This window comes from Capsicum annuum, chromosome 5 (genome assembly GCF_002878395.1).
Source record: "Capsicum annuum cultivar UCD-10X-F1 chromosome 5, UCD10Xv1.1, whole genome shotgun sequence".
Lineage (NCBI taxonomy): Eukaryota > Viridiplantae > Streptophyta > Magnoliopsida > Solanales > Solanaceae > Capsicum > Capsicum annuum.
Genome location: NC_061115.1, coordinates 62,930,562 through 62,947,354, shown reverse-complemented (window position 1 = coordinate 62,947,354; position 16,793 = coordinate 62,930,562). Strand labels below are relative to the sequence as shown.

The 16,793-nt window shown below is 35.2% G+C and overlaps 1 long non-coding RNA gene across 1 annotated transcript; it reads left to right on the top strand.

Annotated features, from left to right (window-relative positions):
* Positions 1-295: 295 nt before the first annotated feature.
* On the top strand, positions 296-2,173 carry LOC124898889. The gene is made up of 2 exons (XR_007055760.1): positions 296-521; positions 1,629-2,173. It is a non-coding gene; the product is annotated as an uncharacterized LOC124898889 (long non-coding RNA).
* The last annotated feature ends 14,620 nt before the right edge of the window (positions 2,174-16,793 follow it).

The window sequence follows — 16,793 nt, the reverse complement described above, 5'->3', positions numbered from 1 at the left end:
ATTTTTATCGGTTCAATTTTTTCACACTAAGTGTAGCTTTTTATCTTTTTCCTATTCTCTCTTCCATTTTTCAAAAACAAACAACAAATTAAAAGCTACACCAACCATGGAAATTTTACTCCATTTTCGCATTTTGTCCACATCAATCACGTGGAGAGTTGAATAAACCAAGCTCCAATGTTTATATTTCAAACGTTCAAATTTGAAGGACAATTCCCGCTCAAGAAAACAACCCTAGTATTCTTTATAAATACTTGCGTTTGGAGCCCATTTCGGAGGACTTTCTTGGCAGCCACTGCTCCCATAACTCTTGCAGTTGTTATTGTTCTTCCTTGCTAAAAAAAGCTAAGGAAGAAAGCCACGAGTTCTAAATTAGGATACATAGCAAGGAACTCCTTTTTTCAAACGTCTTTTAATCGTTCTCTGAGTTTCAAAATTTTTTTGTGCGATTTGGGTTCAAAATCTGTAAGTTTGAGTATGGATTCGAGATCTGAACGTCCCCGTTCACTGCCCCACAGCAGGTGACTTATCTCTCTCTTTATCTATTTATCGTTCTATTTTTTGGCATTGTTAATGTACTACTATTCTTAATTCTAAACCAATTTCTTGCCAGTAACCCCATTTAGTCATTTGTAGTTGTAAGTGATGCAAACATATATTGTGACCTCGCTGTAGCAATCTTTGTTGTTTTCGATAAATTGTGAACATGAAAGATTTTTTTCGTTGGTTTTGTTTACTATATGGAAACGTTGGTATAAGTTTTTAAAGAAAAATGCCGGTTATCTTGCTTGTTTTAGTTCTCTTCTTCCCTTTTTAAAATAAAGAACTTCATGCAACTGTACCTTTTCTCCCATAAAGAATATAGGGCCATAATCACATTTCTTTTATTTCCCTGTGTGCAAAATGTGAGCTTTAAGTTTCTTTTCCAACCTACTTGGCTGTGCGCATAAGTTGTCCTCCTGATGAATATTAAGTAATCAAATTCAAGGAATTGTCTTGTTAATTTCGTCATATAACGTGGAGTCTAGAGAGGATATAGTATGTGAGACCTCACACTTAGCGAGGCCCTTTCGGAGGATTTAACATTTAGCGTGATATCTTATGTCGTGATTCCCATTCTATGTCTTTGATGGAAGTGGATTGTGAAAACATTACCTTGTTTTCTTATTTCATATCGTTATCTGTCCATATCTCTGCTCCTTAGATTTCGTATGGCAAGCATACTTTAGTTTGTTGGCGTAACAACTTATTAAAGCATTTTCAGTAATTTGTTTATAGATTTTTTTTTTTCTGAAGCTGTTTCCGTTGGAATTTTTGCGAAGAACTAGTTTTACTTGTAATGTATTGTCGAAAGCGTAAATGGTGTTGTGGACGAATCGGCTGAACCTATTAAAATAGTGACTGCCATTTTTTTCATGTAACAGTGCACTAGGAAATGTATTAATATTTCATGAGGTATTAGAAGTTTACTAGCCATGCTTAAGGTGATATTATTTATTTAGTGTCAAAGTTAGCCGCCCCCATGATTAAATAATTTTTTCTTCCTCCTAATCATTTTTTAGATTAGATACTTACACGAAAATAGTTTCATTTTGGATTAACTAATGATCATTTTCGTATCTTTATAGGGTGAGATGTGATAGCTCATATTCTAAGTTGATGGGTTTACCGTGACCTTATCTATTTGGAAATTAATTTATGCCTCAAGGGCATGTAGCGTAATGATTTAGTTGATTTAATTAGGCTGGAAGTCGTGCACCGGGCTGCCCTTTTAATTAGGCTGGAAGTCATCTCCTTTGATATTTGCATGTCTTGTATTTGGGTACTGTGATGCATCGTTCCATTTTTTGGAGAATTGTATTTATCGTTCTATTTCTTCTCGGTCTACATAGTTCAAATTGTCTTACTAATTTCATCGCTTTTCTTCACTTGCATGAACACTTCGGGAGCAAACAATCTTGGAGTCTCAAGGCTAGACTCTTGTACCGCCTGGAGTCTCAGAACGAGACCAACATTATCTTTCATTCTAGCAAGGAGTCATATTTCATATTCTTAAGTCGAACCGGCTAGTAGTCTAGTGCCTCTTTCCCTCTTTTCAAGCTTTATCCTTCCATAGACACTTATTATTATCTTTGTTTAAATTTCACGTATTGTTATCTAAAATTTGTGTTTTATATATTGTTATTTGGATTAATGTGAATTCTTAAATATGATAGCGAATTCATTTGTTCCCTTTTTGCCCCTCTTAGATTTCAAAGTTAGCATATCAGTAGACCTAGATATTTAATTTATATTTTTGGAAGTTTTAAAATTTGATAGATCAAAACATGCCTTTTAGAATAATTGGCCTTATTTTTAGAATAAAAATTAGTTTCTCATTAGTTACTAATGTCAAATTAATAAAAATAATTTTTTGCGGTAGGCTAAATATTATAGTTAGATTCGGAAGGTCGGCTTTACTAATTTTAGATACAGTAGATCAAATTTTATTCTTTTTTTTCTATTATTATTACTATTATTATTATTATTATTATTATCATTTTTCACTAATTTCAAATAAAAGATAGCACTTCGCAAGCCTTTTTTTTTAGAATTTCTAATTAAAAAGAATATTTTTATTTATTTATTTTTAGTTATATCATAATAAATAATAATTTCTCAAACCACTATATATTTAATAACTTTATATTTTATCTATTCAATGTAAGGTAGGGTAATGGACTTATTTTTATAAAGTTTGATTTAAAAAAAAAAAAAAGAAGCAAAGAGGGTCATCTTTAGAATTAATTTTTTTTTTTGTTTATTTTATTATTAATTAAAATCTTTCGGTAATTTTGATAAGTAAATTCATGGCGCAGTTGTTCTAAGTTTTCTAATCTTTCCTATAAATAACCAACACATCTATACTTATTAAGATGTATATATATTCTTTATGCCTTGCCTATATCTTTTCTTAATTTAACATTTGATTTTCTTATCTAACCTAAGTTTGGCCGGTTAACCGTAGTTTGCGGATCCTTTAGGGTGCCTAATCCCTTCCCTTTAGGATAATAAGAATCCTTATCTAGAATCTTTTAAGTTGCGTAGATTTTAAAATGAAGTCTTTAATTGTTTTAATCTCATAGTTTATAATAAGTGCCCTAATTCACCGTAGAACTAATTAGGTGGCGACTTTCTTTTTAACTCGGAAGTTTTCCAATATGTCGTACACTATTTTGACCTCGTGTTAAAATGGGGTATAACACCTATGACGGGATTTTTTATGCAGTTTAATTGAGGGCAATCTGAACATTTCCCCACTTAAACTACTAAGTCCCCACGACATCAAAATCACTTTTTAGGTTATTTTCCCTATTATTCTATTCATTAACACTTAGAAATCTCTCTTAAACACTTTACAATTCTCTCTAAGGATTTGGGTAAAGGAAGGCTAGGGTATCGCTAAGGAGGTCTATTTAGGGATTGTGTTGGTGATTTTTCTCCATCATCTCCATCATCTAAGGCAAGATACTTCTCCCTTGTTGTTAGTTCCAACTAAAGTCATTATTTATACAATATTTTCATGACATAATTATTGTATGATTTTGGGATTTTCAAATATGTGTTGGGATTTTGGTTTTAAATGCTTGGTTATGGTTTTCCATGTTTTCCTTATGTTTTTACACACTTTAATGATAGTTTGGATAATTGATTGCGTGGGAATGGTTAATTGGTAATTGGAATTGATTTTGAAAATACTATACCCTTAACATGTTTGATAAAATGCCTATGATAATGCTTTATTATATTATTAGACTTTTAATGAAACTATTACATGGTATGATTTTGTAATGGAATCCAAAATGATATAAATGGTTTTGGAATAGTTAATGGAATGGTTTGGAGGTCATGGTAATGGTTAATTAAATTTCCTTATGGGGTACAATGGAATGCCCCAAGTATACTTAATAATGGAACACTTATGAGGTATACAGGATTTCCCTAAGTTAACTTGATAATGTAATCTATGGGTACACGGGAATCCCTTTCCATAAGAAGGTTGGCTAAGGACATTGCTTGCAAGCTATAATCCGTATGACGATACCACTACCCATAGTCTTGGTTAATAATAATGAAATAATGATTTAGTTGGTTGGAAATAGTTTTAACTTGGCAATAATGAAGGGGTGTGATAGATAACCATGAAGGTGCGAGTCCAATAGACAGAAACTGAAAACTCTTGTTTGCCAACATGAGGGATTGGTCATATAGCAAACATATATGATAATGGGAGGTATATAGAAATCCTCTAAGTATACTATATATTTGTATCATGGAGAGAGAAGGGTACTTGGGAATCCCCTACTCTTATGGTATCTCCGGTTCGTACGACTACATATATCGAGGCTTATTCAGGGATTTACACTAGACCCATATAGCTCGTGGGTGGTTCTAGGATGGTTAAACTATACATTCCGAGGTTAATGGTTTTAAAGGCATATTAATCCAGTTCCCTTTCTCAGCATGTATATATATATATATATATATATATTATATGTATGGTTTGTATATATATGGTTGGTTTTCTTGGTTTTACTAGATGGAATTATTTTATCCTTATCTTAAGTACTTGCTAGCATTCACCTGATAACCCATCTTCAGGCGACTGTATCCCCATGCGATGCAGGAATCGACCATTCTAATTCTCTTGCTTAGTGCTTAGATTCGGGATTAGATATTGGATTGAAGTGATGAGCTTCCATATTCTGGAAGGATTTATTTCATGTTCATGGATGTCTTTACACACTTTGATTTACTTATCGATATTAGTTTTGTCGATGGTTGGGGGAATGTCCCAACTTGATATTAATTTTCTTTTGGTTAGAGGATTTTGTGGAACTACTATAGGTTGGTATGAGAGAAATCGATATTGGTGTTAACTTTAGTATTGGCATTGGTATTGGGGTTGATAGTGTTACACTAAATTTCTAGATGTTCTATCTTTTTATGTTAGGTTATGGTACTCGGTTTTGTTATTATTTTGGTTTTGGATTATGGTTTGTTTTGGTTATGGTTGTTGGTTGGTATCTGACAATTGAATTCGCTTGGGTGGTCACGGTCGTAGACCTATCCCATAGTTTGGGTTACACAATAATAATGCTATCTTGCTATAAGTTCATAATTTATCTGACTCGGGATATGTATAGGTTGGTTTGTTTGGGTATCGTGGGCATTCTTCGATCCTTTTTCAACTTGGGATGCTCATTACGACAAGGCCCCTGGTCAGGTCATGTCAATTTGGTATTAGAGCTTAAGGTTCATGGTCAATTGGGAGTCCATAAAGCCATGTCAAGTAGAGTCTCTTGTAGGGGTATGTATAGCACCACACTCATAAGGGAGAAGCTACAAGGCATTTAGGAATGCTTTGCTTTCTTGGTATTTTACTTTCAAGGTCTAAGGTTTTTTCTAATCCTGGTTTATTAACTTTTTAGATCATACATCGACGATCTGAGATACAAGGTAACTCTTTTATTCCAATTGGGGACAATGTTGAAGGGACACGTACTACTCATGAGATCCATACTCGGTCTAGGTGTCTAGTCCCTGATATTTCTAGAGTTCCACCAGTGGCTGTTAGTCCTCCTCAGGGTGAGGTAACTAATGAAGAATTTTTTCAATCGATTTATGTTATTGCTTAGTTGGTTGTTTCTTAGGCTAGCGGGGTGTATCTGGTGTTTCATTTGCTGAGGCCACAAGGGTTGGCTAATTTATGAAAATAAATCTATCTACTTTTACTGGTGTGAAGGTGGAGGAGGATCCTCAGGTTTTCTTTGGAGTAAATAGACAAAATCTTTAGGGTGATACAGACGACGAATATGTAAGGGGTGAATTTTATTGCTTACTAGCTTAAGGATATGGCGTACCAATGGTACGAGGAATCAAATAGGGTCAGAGGTGATGTTGAGGAGTCAACTTTGTGGGAGGCTTTCTCTAATGCTTTTTTGGATCGCTTCTTTCTTCAAGAGTTGAGGGAAACGAAAGTGGAGAACTTTGTTAATTAAGGCAAGGAAAAATATTTATCAAGGAATATGGCTTGAAGTTCCATCAGTTGTCAAGGTATGCTCTAGATGTGGTGTCTGATATACGGGCAAAGATAAGAAAGTTCACTTCTGGACTATCTCAAGATTATTCTACACTCTATCTAACAGAGTTGGTAAATTTACATGGAATTCGCTTGACCATTATTTTGGATAGAGGTACCCAGTTTACCTTTCATTTTTGGAAGGCCTTTAAAAAATTTCTTGGTACCAGTTCATCTTAGTACAACTTTTCACCCGCAGACAAATGTTCAAGTAGAGAGGAACTCTCAAACCTTAGAGGACATGTTAAGGTATGCTTACTTGATTTCAAGAGTAATTGGGATGATATCTTTCCTTTGATAGAGTTTTCTTATAATAACAACTACCACTCTAGTAATCAAATGGCTCTATTTAAGGGTCTTTATTGTAAAAAGTGTAGATCTCTTATTGGTTTATTAGAGGTTGGTAAAGGTTCTTTGATAAGTCTAGATTCAGTAATCATATGTAGATATGAGGAGAAGGGAGCTTGAGTTTGATGTTTGTGATTTTGTTTATTTGAATATTTCACCCATGAAAGGAATAAAGAGGTTTGGTAAGAAAAGAAAGCTCAACCCCCATCATGTTGGTCCTTAAAATATTTTGAGTAGGTATGGGAAGGTAGCCTATGAGTTGGAGTTTCCTATAGAGTTGGCATCAGTTGATCCTATGTTCCACGTCTCTTTGTTAAAGAAAGCATTGGTGATCTAGCCATTGGTGATCTAGCAACTATAGTTTCTTTACAAAAGGGTGACATAGAGAAAAACCTCTCTTATAAAGAAGTCCCAATTGAGATCCTTGATTGTCAGGTTCGTAGGCTGAGGAATAAAGAGGTTGCTTTAGTAATGGTTTTGTGGAGGAATCAATTAGTTGAGGGAGCTTCTTGAGTAGTAGAGACAGATATGCGAGCCAAGTACCCCTATCTTTTCCCTTTGAACCCAGTTTTAGCTTGAGGTACAAGTTTCCTTAAATGAATTAATCAATTATTTCATTGCTATCCTACTCCATCATTCTAAATCATCATGTCATAGAATGCATTCATGAGTTTAATTCGGTCCATGCATCATAAATTAGATTCAGATATTAACTCATGTTTCAACTCATAAGTGTTTGGTGCAAAATCTCAGTCTCTCCCTCCACATATTTTGGCTTAGTCAGTTTCATCTAGTGATGAAGGATCCTAATGGAGAGATATTGTAATACCCTAAGTTTTTGATATCTAGACCCCTAAAAAATAGGCCATTAGTTTAGTATTCCAACGCCACAAGTCTTTCCTCAATCCGATATCATGGAAAAAAGTCATGCAAATTTTTTCCTAAGTATTAGTTAGCTACCAGTGGTTATGACTCACGTGATTACCCGTTACCAAATGTAATGAGTGGTTATGAGGAGTTGTCATCACATCAGTGGTCAAATATGAGTTTAATCAACTCTCTCCCTGTTTGTTTTGTTGATGAACCATGATAATGTATTTATCTAATAAATTGAGTCTCCATATGTTTGATAATTGCGAGTGTCTGTATCATAATCAGTTATTGAAATATTAAGTATTATTCGTGACTTTACCTACCATGATCAGTCTTAAATATTATTATAATCTGTTGCATTAGTCAGAGATGATGGGTTATGAACACCCAATACCTAAAAACTCATGCATATGTCAGCTTACAAGTTATTAAGCAGTTCATATTGTACATGTATTATTATTTTCAGAAGGCCATTACTTTAGTATATCTATTATCAATTCATGGTTTAGTTTATTCTTCAGTGTCTTTCTGTTGGGAGTAATTCTTAGCACTGAGCGAACGTAGGGATGATGACAACCCATCATTTAGGCATGAGGCCGTTAGTAATAGTCTGTAAGTTCCAAAACTATGGTGCTACTGTGGATAGGCATGACACCCTTGTCTTTCAGGACATTAGATTAGTGGATACTAGAACCATTCCAACTGGGGTTACAGGCTAGACTCTGGTTTTACTCAAATTGGGGTATGTCAGTTATAGTTAGATCTCAATCTCCAGTTTAGTTTCAATTTATGTATCCATTTTATGTTTTAGTCCAGATATGCATGACTTTGTATTAAGTTATTTAGTTTATTCAATATATGCTTATACTTTGTTTTACATTCAGTTTATATGTTCATGCACTTATGTTCCATTTTTATATGCTAATTAGTTTCCCATCTCACATACTCAATGCATTCAAAGTATTGATCACAGGCTCTCTTTGTGCTATATTGTCTCATAATATAGGTTTGGATGCTCGGTACCTAGACCATGCATAGTTCACTTTTGTATTACTCAGCTACAGTCTTGTTATGTCTTTATCAATTGAGGACTAGTTTTCAGTTATTTATCTTCAGTATTTTAGTTTGATAAAGTTAGTTAGGGGATTTCCCAACAATTCATTCTATTTAGAGGCTTTCAGAAAGTCAGACAAATGTTTTGATTTTCAGTCTCTTTGAGTATTTTAGACCATAGTAACATTTAATTTATCATTGTTCATTATCAATTTATTTCAGTTAGTTTCCACCCAAAGTTTGTTAGTTCACTCTAAATATTTATATTTCATGCTAGACCATAGGCTAGCTTGGGGTCACTTGTGGCTCCAAGTACCGTGTTACAACCTGGGGGTAGTCTCGGGTCATGACATAACATCCTTAGTAAATTCGACATTCCCTATTTCCACAAAAAATCTATTCAAGGATTCATAAAACTTAAAACCTCTCGATCTTTCTGAGTAACCTACAAAATAAAAAATAACAGTTCTTGAATGTGACTTCTTTTCATTAGGATTGTAAGGACTTACTTCCGATGAACATCTTTAGTTATACAAGTGCCTTATATTAGGCTTTTTACTAGTCAACAACTCATATGGGGTCTTAGCTACCGCTTTGCTAGGAACTCTATTTAGTATATAAATTGCAGTCATTAATGCTTCTCCCTACGGAATTGAGGTAAAGAATAATGACTAACCATAGTTCTTACCATATCCTTAAGAGTTCGATTATGTGTTAGAACCCAAGATTTTCAATAGGTTTATTTTGGTACTTTCTTTGCATTTAATGGTGATTTATGAGTTAAATTATGACAAGGAATGATAAAAAGGCCATTATGAAGGGTTTTGGATTTTTCAGAATGCGTTATAGGATATTTTGGGACACCAAAATAGTATGGGTCCGTATTAACGACATGCCACAGAGAGGAGGTACACCCTTTATGTAAAACCCAGTAAAGGTCCATGATAATTGCATACCACACTCTAAGCGTGCTACGGTAAGGGCATTCCACGCCCTTGGACTGGCGTGATAAGGGCATGCCACACCCAAGGGTGCAAAAATGCAAATTTCATTTTTTAGTTTTTTGTTTAAGGGAATTTTGGTCTTTTACCTAATAAATGACTTCCTAATCATATTAAACCCAAATCCCGCCCGCATAATTTAGATAAAAAAGATCTTTTTTCTCCCAAAACCCTTAAGAACATAAAAGAAGAGTTTTTTTTCACCAAAATTCAAGCTTGCAAGGTTCAAATTAAAGTTTCCCTTAAGAAATTCACCAAGTTCAGGTATGTGGGGTTTGAACAAGGACAACCTTTCATCTTTGTGCCCAAAATTTGAATTTTTGCATGAGTTTTAAGGATTTAATGGCTAGGGTTAATACCAAATTTTCATTTTTTCATAATAATGATATTATCATATGGTTTAAAGTTCATTAAGCACAAGAATTCACCTTAACTCATGATTTTACTTACATGATTGCTATTATGAGATGAATTTCAATATTTTGACTTGAAGTTCCATGAGTTTATAAATGTAGATTATTTTCACCATGATTCAATCAATTTACAAATAAGAGTATTTGATTTTAGCATGATTCTCTTATTTTACAAGAAGTTTAGACTTAACTATTTTAGTTTTCAGTGTATTATGGTATGATTCAAATTTCAGTTTTGATCTTATGATCTCAAATGTAATATGAAATTCACTTAGTTATTTATTGATTTGCTATAGAAATATAGAACTTTCAACACTTAAAACTATGAAAATATACAAGTTTCTGAGGTTGTTTTGTTTAATATGATGCATTTTGGGTATTTTTGAATGAAATCACTTTTTGGATGCTAAATTCATGAAAAAGATGAAAAAATATTTTTTGCTACTTATACGAGTAATTATGGATGTTTGGGACACTTTTCAGATTGTTCATAACCAAAACATATACGGGAATTGAAGAAGAGATGAAAAATAACTTCTGGCACATGCTAAGTCAACATGTGGTATCTGTGGACCTCATGTCGGCAAAGCATGTGTTAGAACTCTAGAATTTCAAGAGCGAACTGTAGGAAATTTTGGTTCAGGCACATACGGTCACTACGTGTGTCCAACATGCAGGCTGCACGTACCACATGCGCCTGAGGCCAGGCCCTATATGGTGACCACATATAGCCACAACCCCTTTTTCTCCTATTTCATTCGGGCTTTGATTTTAGGGTTTCCTTACATACCATAAATACCCCTTATTTGTTTTTTAGTAGAATGATGTACTCTTGATACTTACAAACATATTTTGATTCTGAGATTCAATTTTAGTCTTGGAATTCTCTCGTATTGATTTGGGTTGGTTAGTTCAGTTATGATTTTGTGTTTTTAATTGTGATTATTGTGATTTTATCTTATGCTTTCAAACATGAATGTTGTTGATTACTTCATAAGCATGAGCGACTAAAAATCCTTAGCAAGGGTTATGGAAACCCTGGAGGATTGATGAGGTAGGAGAAGTGCTATTGTTGTTTTTAACCGATACCCATGCATGCATTGTATTATCTTTACTTAATAGTTTTCTTAACAGGTGCACACGTTAGGATTCTGCCTAGATTATTTCTACTTACTCCAAAACAGGAGTAGTAACTATTATAAGATAATGACAACAACAATTTGGAGTTTAACTGTCGATCTACCCTACAAGTTTTTATCTAAGTAAGATGGTTAGATTTCATCTAATAACTAGAGAATCAAAAGGTAATAGTTAACTGGGATCAAGATAAAGGTTAGTAAGACGACATCCCGAGTCTCAAAAGTAAAAGGGTGAAATCCTCTTACTCATCCAAAAGACTGTATAAGATACATAACTTATTAATTATTCATCCAAGGTATTGGGTTGGTTCAACAAAGCATGATAACACTACATAGTTAAGAAGCTAGGGGAATATAATTTTAGTGTTCACTTACGAATGATTCTAACCGAAGTTGATATTCGTCACTTGTTTGATATTGCTATTCAAAACCCCCATTTACTTTTCTTTTTTTTTCTTGTTGATTACAATAGCTGAGAGCCACAATTTCATGTATTCCCTTGGGATTCTACCCCAACCTTTGTTGGGTTACTATATTTGGCAGTAACCGTATCATCTTTATAGTGGAGGTATAGCTTGGATGTCTCCAAATTTTGGTGCCATTATTGGGGAATACAGTGTTGATTTGTGAATTGAAGTCGTTGCACTTTTTGGGTTATCTTTTTTTTTTTAATTGGGTATACGCCGAATATATGCCTAGCACTTAGAGAAGATGCAATACCTTACTCCCAGTTAATCCAAATCTCGAGAGAATCCTACAAATACCTAGCAGTATAGTGGAACAGAAAAAAGATAATATTCCTAAAGGGGTTCGTGATGTGTTGCTTCTCCTTTCTCCTGAATGAGTACATGATATTTTTTATTGATAGATTAGTGAGATCTTAGCTCAAGCTAAAATGAGAGGAGGGTAATGGAAGAAGATTAACAGGTAGCTAGGGAGGCAGAACTAGCTGAGTAAAGACAAAAAGTAGACCGTCGAGCAGGACTCGGTGTAAATCAGAATAAAAATGGAGGTCATCACATTTAAGTATCCCAAAATATTAGTATGTGCCACCATATATAGATGATGAAGATGATCTGGGATACGTTGAGCTGGCAAAGACTTGAGACATTATCCCTCATGTTATACCCCCAGGCATCAAGTTGACGTAATGAGTGCGATGATACATCTCTTAAATTTGAAGGGTGTGTTTGAGGGTTTGCCTACAGATGATGCAAATATGCACCTTGCAAATTTCATCAGTATCTACAGTTTATATACCATTTTAGGGGTAAAACAGGATATGCTTAGACTGAGATTTTCCCCCTTATCACTTCCAGGAGAAGTATCTTTATGGCTTGGGGAACTGCTAAGAGAATTTATCACTACATGGAATGAGTTTTGAAAGAAAATTTTGAACCAGTTCCTTCCTCTATCCAGGATATTATAGATTAAGAATGATTTCTATAATTTTAGGTAGTTGCAGTTAGAATCTATGTACGAGGCATAGTTTAGGTTTAAGAACAAACTGAGTATGGTGCACAACCATCGAATGTCAGGTATGAGCTTATTGGAGATATTCTACAGAGCCTTGACCATCAGCTCCATATCCATGACAAACACAAAATCTGCAGAAGATTTTTTGAGACTATGCTGGGAGGTAGCTTTGGAGGTGCTAAACCAGATCCTACTCACTAATTGAGGTACCAAACTCAACAGGCTGAGAGGGGATCTAAAACATATGCTATTGGTGCCTCCTAAGAACAGAAAGTAGCTAATGATTCAGTAGCATAAGATATTGTGTTGCTAAGGATTGATTTTAGGTTTATGGTAAAGCAGTTCATAATAACGAGTTATGATAAAGTGAATGCAGTGGAAGCACAAGGGTCAGCTTGCAAAGCTTATGAGTTAGAATTAAAGGAGGAAGCAAACCATTTGGATCGTCAGTTAGTGAGTTTTTAAGCCCAAGGGTAAGGGAACCAAGGTCAAAACTACTATGACAAATATAGAGACCGCAGTAGGGAGCGAGGTGGTGAATGGATGATGAAGGATGACTATAGGGAGAAGGGAACACTCCACTTGGTAGACGAGATACAGGATCAAGAATGGAAGAGATGCCGACTATGTTGGTAAAGGGTCAAGAAAATTAGGAGATTATCCTTAAGGAGATTAAGGTTGACATTTTAGGTTTGACGGAGAAGGTCAAATCCCATGCCACTACTATTAAGTAGTTGGAGCACCAGTTCAGGCAGATGTCATTAACTCTGAGTATCTAAGTAATTTAATCATAGGATTATGTTGAACTAAAGTATAATTATGTGTGGGTGTTGATGTGTTTTCATGATTTTTATTTGTCAAATATGGATTCCACCATTGTTTGGGTTTATAAGTTAGAATTTGATGGTGAAAACACCAAATCTCCAAGTGGGTTTAATGGGTGAAAACCCTAAACTCTAAAAATCCTTCATCATCCTTGAAAGTGGAATGAATTTGAACTTGAGGTAACCCATAACATCCTTGAAAGAGGGTTACAGGGGGACCAGGTAACGGTGGAAAATTGAGCCTATGGTTTACTACCTTTTTTAATATTAGAAATAAGTGTATATGGAGTGTAAATAATGACAAGCGCATCATCCTATAAATAGAGATGCTTGATTGAGTTTTTGGGTGATTATGAATTGCACGGTTGTTAGGTCCTCGAAAGAGCCAATGGGTAAAATCGTTGTAGTTTTATTGAAAGATTGACTACAATGTCTTTTGACCTAGCCTATCCTTTGGTCAACAACTAAGCTTCATGTTAAAGCATCATCAACCATATGCTTTACCTTTAGGTAGACATAATCCCAAGATCCTCTCTATTCTTGATTTTAAATTAAAAGTGTCATATTCGTGGATTGGTAGTCAAAAATCGTTACAAACCAATCCACCCATTTTATTTTACATGTCTTATTTATCATCATTCTAGGTAACCTTTTAGTAATTAAAGCATCCATAAGACTTGAAATTTATAATTTGATCTTTATGGATTTGACCCTAACTCAAGTTGGGTTATTTACAATGACCACCCCATATCTCAATCATCGGAGTGAGTTGAGCATTCTCAAAATAACATCATTTTCGGGGAATGGAATATAGATTTCACTTGTACAGTGTGATTCTTACTTGGGAATACACGGGGTGGTGTAATTTACTTTATTTGTTATTTTTGATCTTTTGTAGACAATCGAAGTGTTAACAGAATAATGAGTGATAGTGCAAGCAATATAGGCCCCTTTGATTCCCCTTAGATTATGAGGGCCCACTAAATAAAGTGGGACAAACAAGTGAAATCCGTATCCCACCAACTAATGGGAACAGAGTCTTCCATGTGACTAGCGTCATACTTCACATGTTGCAAATGAAAGAATTGTACGGGGGTCAAGCCTTTGAGGACCCAAATGTCTATTTGAAGAATTTTGTGGAAGTGTGTGCGCCGTTTAATATAGCACATATTACTAAAGAATCCAATCAACTTTGCCTCTTCTCGTTCTAACTAATGGGCGAGGCAGTTTTATGGCTTCGGTCACTTTCACCTGACTCAATTACATCTTGGAACGAGCTTACTAAGGTTTTTCTTAATAGATATTTCCCACCAAAAACATGCTTCAAAAGCAGGATGATATTTTGAATTTTTGACAAATGAATTGAGAACCGTTGTTTGAATCTTGGAAGAGGTTTAATGGTAAGCTAGCTCAATACCCAAATCATGAAGTCCTGGAGAAGATGCTTCCCAAGATCTTCTACTGTGACCTTGATCCATTAAACAAAATATTGGTGGATAATGCGATGGTGATTCCCTAGTGAAGTTGCACCACCACACGGCCTTTCTACTGATTGGAGAAGTATCAAAGTAAAATCGGGGTTGGCATACCTAGAAACCAAAGCTCTCAAGATCCCTTCTACAACTTCTATGGTCTATAATGATCAAAGAAAGTGGAATGAGAAAAAGGAGGAGAACTTAGAGAAAATGATAACCCAACTTGAACTCTTGACAAAGCATGTTATGGGTGCACCCGTGAAAGAGGTAAACGTTGTAGCATCAAAATCTTATAAAGATGATGAAGAAGCAAAGAAGTTGGATGAGGAAATCCAGTATCTGGCTAACTACTTAGGGTGTTACCGCTCTCCTATCAAAAATAAGGCGGGAAACAAGGTTGGATAAACCGTGAGAGGGATAAATATTAGAGAGATCAGGAATGTGATTATGACCGTTATGTTCCCCCTCATGATCGAGCTAAGGACAATGAGTCAAGTATAATTGACCCCAAAAAATTCAAGACTGAGGATATGCTAGCAAGAATATTGAATAGATGGAAGGTACAGACAAAATGGTTAGTGAGTTGAAAGGTGACCTTTCTCAACTTTCCCAAACTGCGGTGTCTCACTCTGCCTCTATTAAGTAATTAGAGACTCAAGTATGGCAAATCTCCATGCAACTAAATGCTAGGCCTAGAGGTGGACTTCCTAGTGATCTAATTACTAATCCAAAGAATGATGCCCAAGTTCTAGCAATTGTCACAAGGAGTGGAAAGACCGTTGATGAACCCTCTAAAAGAGACTTGATTGACAAAATTCCCAAAGTGAAGGCAAAGGAGGCATTAACTTACAGTTAAGAAGAAAATTATGAGAAGGAAACTGATGAAAGTGATGAAGAACTGGTTGAAATTAAAAAGCCAAAAATTGAAGCAAGTCCCACACTTCAAGTTCTTCCCCCATTCCCTCAATTATTGCATAAAAAAGATGAAGGTGACAAATTGAGGAAGTACATGGCAAAACTGAGCAACCTATAGATAAATATTCCACTTCTTGAGGCAATCCAAGAGATCCTAGGATACGCTAAGTTGATGAAAAAGTTGATTTCTAAAAAGAAACTTATTAAAGTTGAGACCATTGAGGTCACTCATGGGTGTAGCGCTATCATGGATAGTAAGGTTGCATAAAAGAAAGATGACCCCGGAACATTCACTAATTTTTTTACAATTTTGACATATGAGTTTGCAAAAGCTTTATGTGACCTCAGTGCGAGCATCAACTTAATGCCTCTTGTCATCTACAAGAATCTATATTGGATACCCCTACACCGACTTTGATGCGACTTTTAATGGAAGACCATACAATCAAACGACCGGTGGGAATCTTGTTTGATGTTATTATGAAAGTGGAAAAGTTTATATTCCCGATGGATTTCATGGTGTTGGATTGTGAAATTGACCAAGAGTACCTATGATCCTTGGTCATCCTTTTTTGGTCACCGGGAGATCCATTGTCGATCTAGAGATGGGGAAGATAAAATTTAGTGTGTGAGAGGATGAAGTCTCTTTCAACATTTGCAAGTCATAGAAACAAACTACAGAACTTCAAGTAGTATCTGTGGTGGATGTTAACAATAAGAAGGTGAATAAGGAGGGGTTTAATGAACCACCTTGAGAATTAAGGAAGAAAGATGTCGTGCTGCCATGACTAGAACTGTGGCGCTAGGTTGGAGGCAACCCACAAATTCCATGAGAGTGGCTCATATCCTTTTTGTTATGATTTTATAGGATAGATGTTATCTTTTGCATATGAATAATCTATGCATTTGTGGCACTATGAAGTTTATTAGATAAGCTTGAAAAGGGGAAACTGTGTAATTTTCCATTGAAAAATTAATAGGGGAAAAATTTTTGAAATTTAAGTAAAAAGTTGAACAAGGGAAAATAGGGGAGAAGAGCTGCTCTCAGTTACTGTGATTGCGGTCCCCAATCACGATCATGGTGACGCTGGTCTCTACGATCCCGGACACTTCAGTCCTTTAACCCCTCATTTTCCCTCATTCCCCTCACACCCT